Source organism: Hylobates moloch, unplaced genomic scaffold (genome assembly GCF_009828535.3).
Source record: "Hylobates moloch isolate HMO894 unplaced genomic scaffold, HMol_V3 SCAFFOLD_4, whole genome shotgun sequence".
NCBI classification, from domain to species: domain Eukaryota; kingdom Metazoa; phylum Chordata; class Mammalia; order Primates; family Hylobatidae; genus Hylobates; species Hylobates moloch.
In genome coordinates, this window is record NW_026652279.1 from 37803041 (window position 1) to 37816136 (window position 13096).

At 38.3% G+C, this 13096-nt stretch overlaps 1 protein-coding gene across 2 annotated transcripts in view; it reads left to right on the forward strand.

The window, feature by feature from the left end:
- CCDC14 (coiled-coil domain containing 14) overlaps positions 1-13096 on the forward strand; it is a 122189-nt gene that overhangs the window by 43010 nt on the left and 66083 nt on the right. The window lies entirely within an intron of this gene.

A 13096-nucleotide genomic window follows, 5' to 3' on the forward strand; every position in this document is an offset into this window, starting at 1 on the left:
ATTTGGTATATTAGGATGTACCGTGATAGACCAACCTGACTGAAATAGAAGTGGGGAGAGGGTGGTAATAATAAATGAAGAAAACACAATTAGAAGATTTGGGTCAGTTGTGGAATGTCTTGAGCTCCAGGCTGAGGAGTATCCATTAAACATTAAGTCATTGAAGTATTTGGGGATCTGGTGGTGGTATTTTTTGTTTTTTTGTTTTTTTTCAGTTGAGGATTACCAGGCGAAGTTGGGTATTCTTAAAATGTCATAGAGTGATAGTAAATAGGAAGGATTAGAGGAGGGAGAGACTGGAGACCATTTAGAAAGCTGTTGCAGTAGTTCAGACATAATCCTTTGGCAAGAGAAGTGAAAAAGGAGAGGCAAATTGAAGAAAATTTTTCAGTCAGCTGGGTGACTAAATAGGAACTACAGAGGATAGAAAAATCAAAGATGACTCCAAGGTTTTCAGTTTAATCAGTTTGAGACACACCGAGCAATGTCTAAAATGAAAAGTCAAGTTCTTAGTTAAGTTCGAAGTTGTCTTCGTTAGAATAAAAAGGGGAGAAGGAGAGTGTCCATTCTCAGTTGTCATCTTTAGATCATCTCAGCAGGAGTCAGCATTACTGCCTCACTGTAGTCTCAGAAAGGTCAGGCTGGTCCCAGATCCCAGCCCTCTCAGCCTTTTCAGATGTCCCAGAGTGCAAAAAGCGTATTAGTAGATCTCCAGAGTATCCCTAACCTCTGACACACTGAAATTCGTGTCTCCTGATAGGTATTGAGCATGGAATGAGAACCATCCTCTAGCATTTTGTCACTATTTTACTGTCTTTGATCTGTGGAGGTAATATACAACCCTTTACAATGAATTTAGTAGTTGTGAACACCATTGAAGATAAAAGGTAGAATCTGATGGTATTGGACCAAGTGTAGAGATCCTAGGGGCAGGGCTAAAGAACCAAAGAAGTACTTAGCACATTTTCTTCCCTTATTCTCACCACCCCTGGAGTTTAGTAAATCTTTCAAAAACCTTTACTTTTCACTGATGGTGGCATTTTACTTGTCAAGCGCCTTAAAAGTGATAAAGGCCTGCTCCAAGTACATGGAAAGTAGGGCAGCATTGTAAAACGTGCTTAGGTAAAAAGGGCATACAGCTTCATCACAGCTGACCAGGTAGGTAACTAGTGCTCACATTCCCTCAGCTAAAGATTCATTCACTCAATGAATGAAATGAAAGCTCTAATATGTTCCAGTTACTATTGTAGGCTCTGAGAAGACAACAATAAACAAGACAGACATTCTGTCCTTAAAGAGCTTATGATACAGTGGGACACAAGCAAAGGAACATACAGTCAGTTCTTTGAAGAAAAATAAAGCAGGGTAAGGGAACAAAGAGTGATAACGTTGGCTTAAGTTTTAATTAGTAGGATAACAGGCCCCTTCTCAAAAATAATGTTTAAGGGTCCAGAATTTAAGCAACCACTAGGGAAAGTTGGGTTTGATTTGTAAGTTAACACTCCCTTAATCATTTTTCGAATGTTAGTTCTAGATTTCCTTCTGCTCAGAATTGCTTAAACATGTGGGTTCTAAGACTATAGCATACCTTAACACACACAGTACAAAGCCCCTTAACTTTTCTGGATGTATTAATATTACCACTTGTAGAGAACCAGGCACTATTTTATTTAAAGCTGTTGTCTTGAGCTGACCCTCCCATAGAATTACCAGAGATGATAAGATCTTAGACTTCTGAAGGGTTTAAAAGTTAACTTTGAAAGGACTACAGAAATAATCTCACTGTTATACTCAAAGAAAAGAAATGTTCTACAGTGATACTACTGGATACCTACTACTGGAAGATTCCAAGCACACCAGGGGTATTCCTTTTGCCTGGACCACCTTTTGCCTAAGCTCCTCCTGACAAATTTTTATTTATTCTCGAAATCCACAGTACTACTTCTGTACCTTGTAGATACTTCTAGTGATGCCTTTATCAGTTTACATATCCACCTTTCCTACCCTCTACTCTTCTTGAGGATAGGGACCAGGATTGATTCATTTTCAACTGCCCTCATGACCCTTGGTGACTATCATATAGTTTGTACTTAATAACTATTGTTGGACCTAATTAAATCTCTGCAGATGATGACCTAGGCATAACTTGATTTTCTGTTGGTGTTAAGTTCATGAAACAGCTTGTTAATAGCTTTATTATACACATCTAAGTTCCTAGCATTAGCCTCCCTGTGCCTTTTATTCTTTATTCAGTTACTAACTTCTGAAACCAAATTCACTTACTGGCAAACATTTGCACACTGCTGCTTGTGCTGTGGAGAAGCCACAGATTCTTAAATATTTAGGACATAAACTTTTTTTTTAACCATGACACTAATGCAGAGTAATCTGTCCCACCAGCCTGCCTCACCAGTTTTTGGGAGGGATGAATGTAAGCAAAGCACTGGAAAACTGCAGGGCACTGTACAGTCTGTGACTTATGACAATATTTAAAGAGTCCTCACCATCCTGCTTGCCCTCTTCTGATGTCTGCTAGTTTGTCAGTGAGTCCCTTAAAATGTAAATCCAGCAATGAACTTCAGATGTGATCTGATCCAGGCGGACGACAGTAAGATTGTCATTTTCTATAATCTTGTAGTAGTTTTAAAATGGACAAAGGTTGAGTTGGCTATCTTAGCCATCACGCTGCAGATCATATTAGGGCTGTAGTTAGTTTCCCAATAATATTCACATTGTCATTCTTGGTGTTGAGTGGCACCATGTTAGGGCAGCTGGGGCAGGAAGTCACGGGTGGCCGTTTCCATCTAGCTAGACATGAGCATTTCCTTGAAGACTAAGGTTCTAACTAGATAAGTGGTCTCAGCTGCTTCTAAAGGAAGAGCTCAAGTTTACCACAAACTCTCAGTGCTTGTTCTCCTTGAAGCCAGGTCTGCTTTTAGAGGCCATGAATAATGAAATATGAAAACTAGCATGTGGAAACTGAAATCAGACATATTTAAAGACACTTGCTTAAGGCCGCACACCTAACACCTTAACCAGATGTTGTGATTCTCAGTTGCCTTTCTTCATTATGTTGTCTTCCTGACAGCTCAGTCTCATGACCACTGGAAACTTTAGGGCTCCAAATCTGTCACCAGAACCTAGCTCTGTGCCATTCTGTCTATACTAGCATGGTCTAATAATAAGGAATTCCCTCTGGGATTTATTGTGAGGATTAAATAAAATCACGTGAAAATGTTTTGCAAACTACAAACATTAAGTGGATGATAATGATTACTAATTACATGTAGTTGGTCTATGTGTATGTATGTGTGTGTACTATAATAGACACTTAAGGTCTTACTTTTGCTTTATTAAAGGCACACAGTGTTCTTAAAATCTGTTTACCATGTGGCATAATGCTAGTAAAACAATTTCCCCGTCTGTCACTTGGCCATTTCCACCAAAGTCATTACTAAAACTCATTTTAAAGTAGACAGGTTTTTCTCCCATCGACACTGGCATTCAAAGTGAGCTCTGACGTTTCCAGGACCCCAGCATTATTTTCTGCTCAGCCCAAGGGTAAGAGGGCTCATTTCGCCACAGAAATCTCAAGAAGACGTGGAGAAGAACACCAGCTATCCAAGAAGAAAACTCAGTCCCTTTTGGAGCAAGAGACTTACACGTTTGTTCAAATCTATAACAAGAAACGTTGTCAGCCGCTCAGTAGGGAGCACACGGCCAAGGTACATATTTTCATCCCACCATCCTTTCCAGATTATTTTGCACTTGGCTGTGAGCTCTAGGCCCAGAGTGGGGTAAGAGACCAGATTCAAATATTTTAAAAGTAAGGAGCTCCAAAACAAGCAAAACAGACCTTCTTGGAGGGTAGTCGTTTGTTTGAGGTTTGGCAAGAAGAAAGTAGTAAAGGCAAAGTAATTTTCAAACCTAGAGCCTCAATGGATTAAGAGAAAATTAATCTTTTCTCTTTTTATTAGGTCAGTCAATATGATTAGACTTGCCATCTTAGGATAGGGTGATGGAGTGATTGAAGATGAGACAAAAACTAGAGCAAATCAGTAAATCACATTTGAAAAAATAGGTCTTCACAATTTAGAGCAGTGAGCTATATTCTAACATCACCCCTCCCCAACACAAAGCTTGTGATCATTGTTTCACTACAGACTCAGTCCACCATCACTATCTCTCCCCTCCCCATATCCCAACCAGTCTACAAATCTGTCTGGTTAGATTTTAAAAATAATGGATGACAAAACACTTAAAGCAACTTCTCTCAACTCCTAACATACCCAGAAAGGGTATGAGAATTTAAATTATGGTTTTGTATTATATCTTTGGCCAAAATTTGAGAAAATGCCATGGTATATTATTGATTAATATAAAACACTTAAACAGGCAATGATAAGTTGGTGGGAAAATTCACTTGAACAACATGGTGCATTAGAAGAGCAAGAGCAGTGGATCAAGAGTCAGGTGACCTAGTAATTTTGTCTTTATGTGTTATGTGACCTTCATTCATTTACAATTTATTGCTGCCTGCCATGTGCTGCATACTGAGCATTTAAAGACAAATAAGACAGTGTGCCTTTGAAGGGCCTAGAGCCCCAGTGCCTCCCAAATGAGGAGATACGATCTCAAAGACTCATTCCAGCTCAAAAGGCTAAATTTTCCAAGAAGAAAGATCGCAACACCAAAGGAACTAGCCACGTGGCTTTGGTATGTCCTCCTACCACGTTGGTATCTTACAGAATTTTAGCTTTGGGTTGCTCTTTCTTTTTTTACTTTATTTCCTTCTTTCTTTCATACTAATGTCATGGGTGCTCTCCATATTTATTTTTCTTCTTCTTTTAATTTCGAAGAGTGTCTTTATATGGTAATTCTGAGGACTTGAACATTTTTCTTTTACCCTCACATTTAAATTAAATAATTTACACTGGTTCTTAATGTGAAGATGGTAATGTAAAGTGGCCCTTTTCCCCCTTTTGCAGAAACTAAGAAGAGTACAACTCCATCTGCAGGGGAAACAGGGAGAGAGCTCTAAAACCAAACCACAAAGTAGCTAGAAGGACTGAAAAAGCAGGAGTTATCAAGCAGGAGTGCATAGGAGAGGAAACAGTGGATGCTATGACTCCAGATAGCAGAAAAGGCTAGCAGACTACATTTCTCGAAGAAAAATGGTTTACCCAGAAGTGAAAAGGGTTTTTTTAAATTATTTTTTTTATTGATGAGATCTTGCTCTGTCGCCCAGGCTGGAGTGCAGTGACATGATCAAAGCTCACTGTAACCTCAAACTCCTGGGCTCAAGGCATCCTCCTGAATAGCTGAGATTACAAGAGTGTGCAACCACGCCCACCTAATTTTTTTCTTTTTTTTTTTTTTGTGGAGACAGGGTTTCACCATCTTTCCCAGGCTGGTTTTGAACTCCTGGGCTCAAGCAATCCTCATGCCTTGGCCTCCCAATGTGCTGGAATCTCAGGTGTGAGCTACCATGCCCAGCCAGGAAAAGTTTTAAATCCTTAGTTTGTAACAATGGGGAGAGGATCCATGGGCTTTACATAGATTTTATGTTTAGAGACAGGGGAGCACAGGTGCCTATTCCCAAGTGGAAGAATAAACACCAAACATAGTAATGCAAAAAACTCTGAATATTAAGGAAAATTCCAGTCCTCCTTACAAGTTTGCTACAAATAGCTGATCTAAGAAAACTTTCCTTAACTGCTTCAAAAAAAGTCACCAAGAAAGACCAGCAGAGGATCTGTACTAAAATATTTTTAGGAAATAGGGGAAATAAATAGGAAAATATGACTGTAAACTAAAACCACTTATCAGGAAAACATTGCCATGAAGTAGACAAAAGTTTGTGACTAAGTATTTGGTCATGAATGTTTATAACTGAATGAAACAGCTATTTATTGAAACCAAGAGCACTGAGCAGAGAAGCAAGAGTCTAGGGCCAAGATGATCTGACAACAGGAGGGGATGAAGCAGCAGTTGGCAGAACTTAGGGAAAAGATGGAAGGACACATTACACCATCTCAGAAATGAAGGCAAAATTGAAAGCAAGTCTAAGTAAAATAGATTAAACATAATAGTTTTGATACAAAATTATAGGTTCAAACTTGTCCTCCCTTCAGCGCTTTACTTACTACACTATTGCCTCCCAGCTCTAAGCATGGCTTCTAAGAAATGTGTCATGGAGCAGATCCTTGTTGCTTTGTAGGTGACATAATTTTCCCCTCTAGAAGCCTGTAGAATTTTCTCTGGCTTTGATCATCTTAAATTTCACTCTAATGGATATGGGAGGTTTTGATCTTTAATGTCACCTGTTAATGCTCTGTGAGCTGCTTAAATCAGTGGTCTTGCATATTTTTCTAATTCTGGAAAACTTCAGTCATTATTTCTTTAAATATTTCCTCCTACTACTTTCTTTTTCTCTCTCCTATGATTTCTATTACACTTCCATTTGAAACTTTCATGTCTCCTTTTTTTTTCATTTCTTTGTCTATTCTTAACTCTTCTGGAGGAAGTTTCCTGATGTGATCTTTCTATTTATTTATTTGAGACGGAATCTCTCTCTGTCGCCCAGGCTGGAGTGCAGTGGTGCAATCTTGGCTCACTGCAAGCTCCGCCTCCCATGTTCACGCCATTCTTCTGCCTCAGCCTCCCAAGTAGCTGGGACTACGGGTGCCCGCCACCACGCCTGGCTAATTGTTTTGTATTTTTAGTAGAGATGGGGTTTCACCGTGTTAGCCAGGATGGTCTCGATCTCCTGACCTCATGGTCCACCCGCCTCGGCCTCCCAAAGTGCTGGGATTACAGGCGTGAGCCACTGCGCCCGGCCTGATGTGATCTTTCATCTCATTCATTGGTTTTTCAGCTATCCCTGTTCTGCAAATAAACTCATGTGTTGAGTTCTTAATTTCAACTGTTATATTATTCATACAGTATTTTTTTATAATTGCTTGTTCCTGCTTCATATTTCCAATACTCTCCCTTATCTTGTTAAATGTGTTTATTATGTGTATTTTAAATTCAGGCCTCTCTGGTCCATTGATTCTAATACCTTTAGCATGGACTGTTAAGCATGTGCACATGGTTTATGTCATTATTTTCCCCTGTAAACTTACATTACCTTGGGGAGTATCAGCTACCTGGACAGACAATGTATACCTGGAATGGAGACTGAAATCCAGAATCCAACTGAGACGCTTCTGATGAGTTATTGAGTGTATGTGATGTGAGGTGGTGGTTGTAGTGATAGGAAATACTCCTTAGAGTGTTGACCTCTGTCACTTCATTCTAGGTTTGATCATTCCCTGTTTCCTGTATCTTTTTTTTTTCCTGAGCTCTGCTCATTTTTCAAGAGCTTCCTCCCATAGGATTGGGACAGAGATTAGGCCTGCTCAGGAGTCAAGACATTCTTCTGCACCTGTTGTTAGCCGCTCTTCAAGCCCTGCCATAGGCAACTCAAATACTCAGTGGCACTGGCCTGAGTACTGCTCTTCTGCCCCCCAGAAGTGAGAGGTGAGCAATGACTCACTCAGAACAATGTGGGGGGAGAAGAAAAATGCAGGGAGAATGATGTCCCCCAGCCCACCTTCTGCCTGGCCACCTTCTATTTTAGGCTGACGTTTCCTATATACCCATTGGTAACCAATCACTTCCTGTCTCCCCAAAGGCTTCTCAGTAGTTTTATGGTATATTCTGTTATCCGTTATTAACTTGCCTGTCACTTCTGTAGCATTTCCATGGTGGGTTCTGAAAGACTAGCAACCCAGGTTCATTTGCCATCTTGTGCTCCCCACTGATGTGTAATGTTACCTCTGCGTCACTCACCCAGTTCCCCTTTATCTGTGGGTCTGTTTATTCTCCCTCTCATCTGTTTTACCTGTCTCTGTGCAATATCATACTTTTAATTATTGCAGATTTATAATGTCTTCATATCAGGTAAAATGATCCTTTCTCCCCCCATTCATCTGCAAAATTGTCTTTGTCTATGCTTGGGCCTTTACTCTTCTGTGTGAAGGACCAGTTGGTCAAATTCTGTGACAAATTCTCTTGAGATTTTATTAGAATTGCTTAGAATTTATAGGTTAATTTGGAGAATTTCCATTTTTATTATATTGAAACCTCCAACCCATTAATATTGTATAATGCTCCGTTTACTAACTCCATAAAAATCTTGTTAAACTTTTATAGAATTTATTCCTAAGTACCTTATAGCTTTTGTTACAGTTGCACATCCCAGGGTTTTTCTTTTTTTCTTTTTTTCCACAATGAAAAGACCTTTAGTTTGTTCCTAATCACATAAAAGTAAATCCCACCTGAAATCCCGCCATCATGAGATTAATGAGTTGGTTATCCTTTTAAGCATTCTTTATACATACACATAAAAATACACAAGTAATTCTATATATATAGGATCATATCATGCTTGCTATTTTTTTCATCAACACCTTCTCTCACCACCTACTCTCTTCATACTAGTCCTTTTCCCACGCCTAGCCACACACCTGTAACCTATCTTCATAACCTAATGGGTGATTGTCAGTGTTTTCTCCATGCTCATTAAGTCATATAGGTCCATGATTTATATAGACTTCAGAGAGAGCTGATTGTTGTTTCACAAAAGTGGGATCATATTTAACTTTTCTGTATTTTGATTTTCTGACTTAGAAGTACCTTAGGGAAATCCCTCTAGATGACTAGGAAGTCATCTAGTATGGATCTAATTTATTCTCTTCAATGGCTAGTTAGTATTCCATGATATGGAAATATTGTATAATGCATAATTCATTCAACCATTTTGTTCAGTTATATATAACAGAAAATAGCTATTTTAAGTAGAAAGAGATTTAACGTAGGGAATTTGGGACTTACGAAATCACTGGAAGTGCCCAAGTAGTAGGCTCTAGGCTGGGCCTCAAAGAATCATGCCCACAACAGTCCTACAGACCGTTCTCTCCAAGAGAACTGCTGTCTCTGTCACATTCCAGAAGCTGCTGTTCCAGCTGCTCGCTTCAGAATCACACTACCTTAGCTGCAACTTGAGGATCAGGAGGCTACCACAGGAACTTTTTACTCCGGACCTACATTGTGTCTGTCAGATCTGCACTAGTGCATCTGGAAAGATTAAATCACAATCTAAAGTCCTAGCTTTGAGGGAGAGTTGGAAATATGTCTTTAGCTTTCCAGCCTCTGCAAAATAGAAAGACACACAAGAAAGGGGTTAACCAAACAGAGAGTGGGCCAATCTACCAAATCTATTGCTGTGAGCATTCACTTTGTTTCCAGTTTGGGGTCTCCTATCAACACTGTCACACAATTGCCATATGACCTCATGTGTATGTCTACTGCTATTTCTAAGGAATAGAGTCCCAGGAGTAGAACTGCTGAGCCAAAAGATATACTTATTTTAAAAAATAGATCTTGCCAAATTGCCTTCTAAAGAGGTTGTAACACTTTACACTTCTGCTATAAATGTGTGAAAATTTCCTCCATATATACCACCAGCAATAAGCAATAGATGCTGTGGCTTGTCGTGCGTGTGTGTGTGTGTGTGTGTGTGTGTGTGTGTGTGTGTGTGTGTGTTTGAAAAATAATACTTTTTATTATGGAGAATTTCAAGCGTGCACAAAAAAGGCAAATAGCCTAGTGAACTCCCGTGTGTCCATCAGCCAGCCCAATAACCATGGCCAAACCTGCCCCATCCAATTCCTTCTGTTTCATTTTGTTTTAAAGCAAGTTCCTGATGCCTTATTATCTCATCTGTAAATGTAAGTATAAATGTATTTCTAAAACACAGGAACAGAAAACCAAACACCACATGTTCTCATAAGTGGGAGTTGAATGATGAGAGCACATAGACACAGGGAGGGGAACATCACACACCGGGGCCTGTCGGTGAGTGGAGGACAAGGGGACGGAGAGCATTAGGACAAATACCTAATGCATGTGGGCCTAAAACCTACATGATGGGTTGATAGGTGCAGCAAACCACCATGGCACATGTATACCTATGTAACAAACCTGCACGTTCAGCACATGTATCCCAGAACTTAGAGTAAAAAATTTTTTTAAAAAAATAGGCACAATATTATCATATCTAAAAAATTAACAATAATTATTCATTAAATAGCTAGTATTTACATCTTATTTGAGGTACACAAATAAAGGTACACAAGTTGCAATTGATTAGTCTTTTATGTCTCTTTTAACAAATTGTCTCCCCTGCCATATTCTTTTTCCTCCATACAATTTATTTGTTGAAGGAACCAAGTTTTTGGTGCTGTAAAGCTTCACAAATTCACAGTCTGAATTTTGCAAGATGCATTTCTATGTTTTGGTGGAAGATTTTCCTCATCCTTATTGCCTGTGAATTGTTAATGGAATCTAAAAGCTTGATCAGATTCAGGTTTGATTTTTATGGCAAGAAGAATTCAAAGGCAGTGACTGTTTCTCGATCAGGAGTCACATAATGTTTGGTTGTCTCCCTCTTTGTGATGTTAACAACCATTGATGCTCAGTACCCAGATCTATTAGTTCAGTAGGATTGCAAAATGGTGACAGTCTAAATCTACTCTTTTTCATTTATGACGTGTACTGTCTATCGAGAAAAATTTTCTGACCTCTGCTGTTTGGTTACCCAATGGTATAGTTCATATAAATAAGGCAACATAAGTGCTTGATTCTTTCCCATTATTTACCAGTTTTCAAAATAATGAATTGGTTCCTTAGCATCCTTTAATGATGACTGGGTTTTTTAAGTATCATTATGAAGTAATGGATTAAACTTCTTTGATGTGTTTCAATCCATTGCAGTTATGATTTTCATTGATACTTACATTGTCCCATGTTTGATCTTTGGAAGCTTTACTATGTCTGTTATTATGTTTGCCAGTGTGACGGGTGTTGAGTGATTTTTTTGTTACTTTTATTTTTATTTCTCTGATTTCTAGTGAACTTGAATCATATTCATATGTTTGTTGGGCCTTTTGATACTACTAATTAGTAAGTTGTTTGTATCCTTTGCACAGTTTTCTAATCAGTTGTGTTAGTTGTTAGTCGCCGTCTTATCAGTTTTTAAGGGTGCTTTGTATAGAAAGTGATCCTTTGTATGAATATAGTAGCACAAACATTTTTTCAGACACATTGACTGCTATTAACTTTGTTTATAGTACTATTTGCCATACCAAAAAAGTGATTTATAAATGGCTGAGTATGCCTATCTTTTATTTTATAGTTCTTGGTAAGGAAAGTCTCCTCAAACCATAGTGTGTACATATAATCTCCTAGATAGTTTTCCTCAACTTAAAATTTTTTTTACGTTTAAATGCTTAATATATTTGTATTTATTTTTTAATGTAGTGTAAGATGGCAGTTCAACACTTTTCTTCCAGTTGTGTCTGCATAGTAAAAAAAAAATAGTTCAACTTTTTTCTCATTGAACTACCACTTTGACATACATTTAAATAATAACTACAATGTAATCATTAATTATTTATTCTGTTCCAGAAATATATTTTGTATTCTTACTAATGCCATATTGAATTGAATTTATAAGTGTTATAGTATCACTGATATCTTAATAAGCCCCCCTGTATACTCTGTCTTCTTTTTTTTATTTTTATTTTTATTTTTATTTTTGAGATGGAGCTTCTCTCTTGTTGCCCAGGTTGGAGTGCAATGGCATGATCTCAGCTCACCACAACCTGCACCTCCTGGGTTCAAGGGATTCTCCTGCCTCAGCCTCCCAAGTAGCTGGGACTACAGGCTCTTGCTTCCATGCCCGGCTAATTTTTTTGTATTTTTAGTAGAGACAGGGCTTCACCTGTGTTAGCCAGGATGGTCTCGATCTTCTGACCTCATCATCTGCCCGCCTCAGCCTCCCAAAGTGCTGGAATTACAGGCGTGAGCCACTGCGCCTGGCCTGCTCTGTCTTCTTATATTTTTCATAGTTTTACTAGCTAATCTTTGGTACTCTTTTTTTATATAAACTTTATAATCATTTTATCTAATTTCAATAAAAACTCTGTTGAAATTCTACTTGGAACTACATTAAATTAATATATTAACATTTCTAGAATTAACAGTTTTATATTAAGTATTTTCTTCCAGGAACATGATATGACTTTAAATCTACTCAAATATTTTGTGTCTTTTAATAGTTTTTCCCCAATTAAAAAAAATATAAGCCTAGAGTTGATCTTGTTAAATGTATAAGTATTTAAAACTTTTGGCACTATCTTAATCTGAATAGATTTTTATTAGCAACACGAATTATTATGTAAACATAAGAAAGAACTTTCCAGATAGAATGTCCAGTCGCTGGAATTCGTAAGTGAGTTGAAGGCTCCCTCTCATTTTACCAGGAAGGAAAAATGGATATACGCCTTTCTAAGACTGTTCAGTTATGGTCTTGCTGAGAGATAGGGGGAAGGACCAGAGGAGCCCTGGAAGACCTACTCAGAAAAGGAATCTGGAATGTTGCTGTTTTAGGCAGCCTCCTAATGTCAGGCTTCTGTTCATGTGAGGGCTGTTGACTTAATTAGCCAGTTTTTCCAGTGGGTACATGGGTGTGTGGGAGACCATTACAAAACATGCTGGGATAATTCAGAGCAAAAAATTCCCAAAGTATTTCTTCTGTTTTCTTTCTTTCTTAAAAATTCCACCTTATTGTTATGATATTGTTTGCTTGTTTTGTTTTTGCAATTAATAGCTTTTTATTTCCACAGATAAGTCATGCAATAAATGTATTTATTAACCCACATTGTGCCAAGCTCTCCATTTATTGCTTGGATATATAGAAAAAGCCAGACCTAGTCCTTGTCCTCAAAGGCTTGCAGTCTATTTGAGGATACACAAATGGATTACTCAGTATGAGGCACATGTTATTGGAGCACAGAGGAGAGACATCTTAATCAAACTGGTGAAGTTCAGTCAGTTTCACAGATAAGGGATCATTCAAGCTTGGAAAAGAAGAATGATTCCTGAACTACCATGGCATGTTCAGAAAATAGTGAGGTGCTCCCATGGCTGGAGTTGACGTTACGATGAGTAGCTACAGAAGAACCCAAAAAAAGATCAGGAGTTTGGT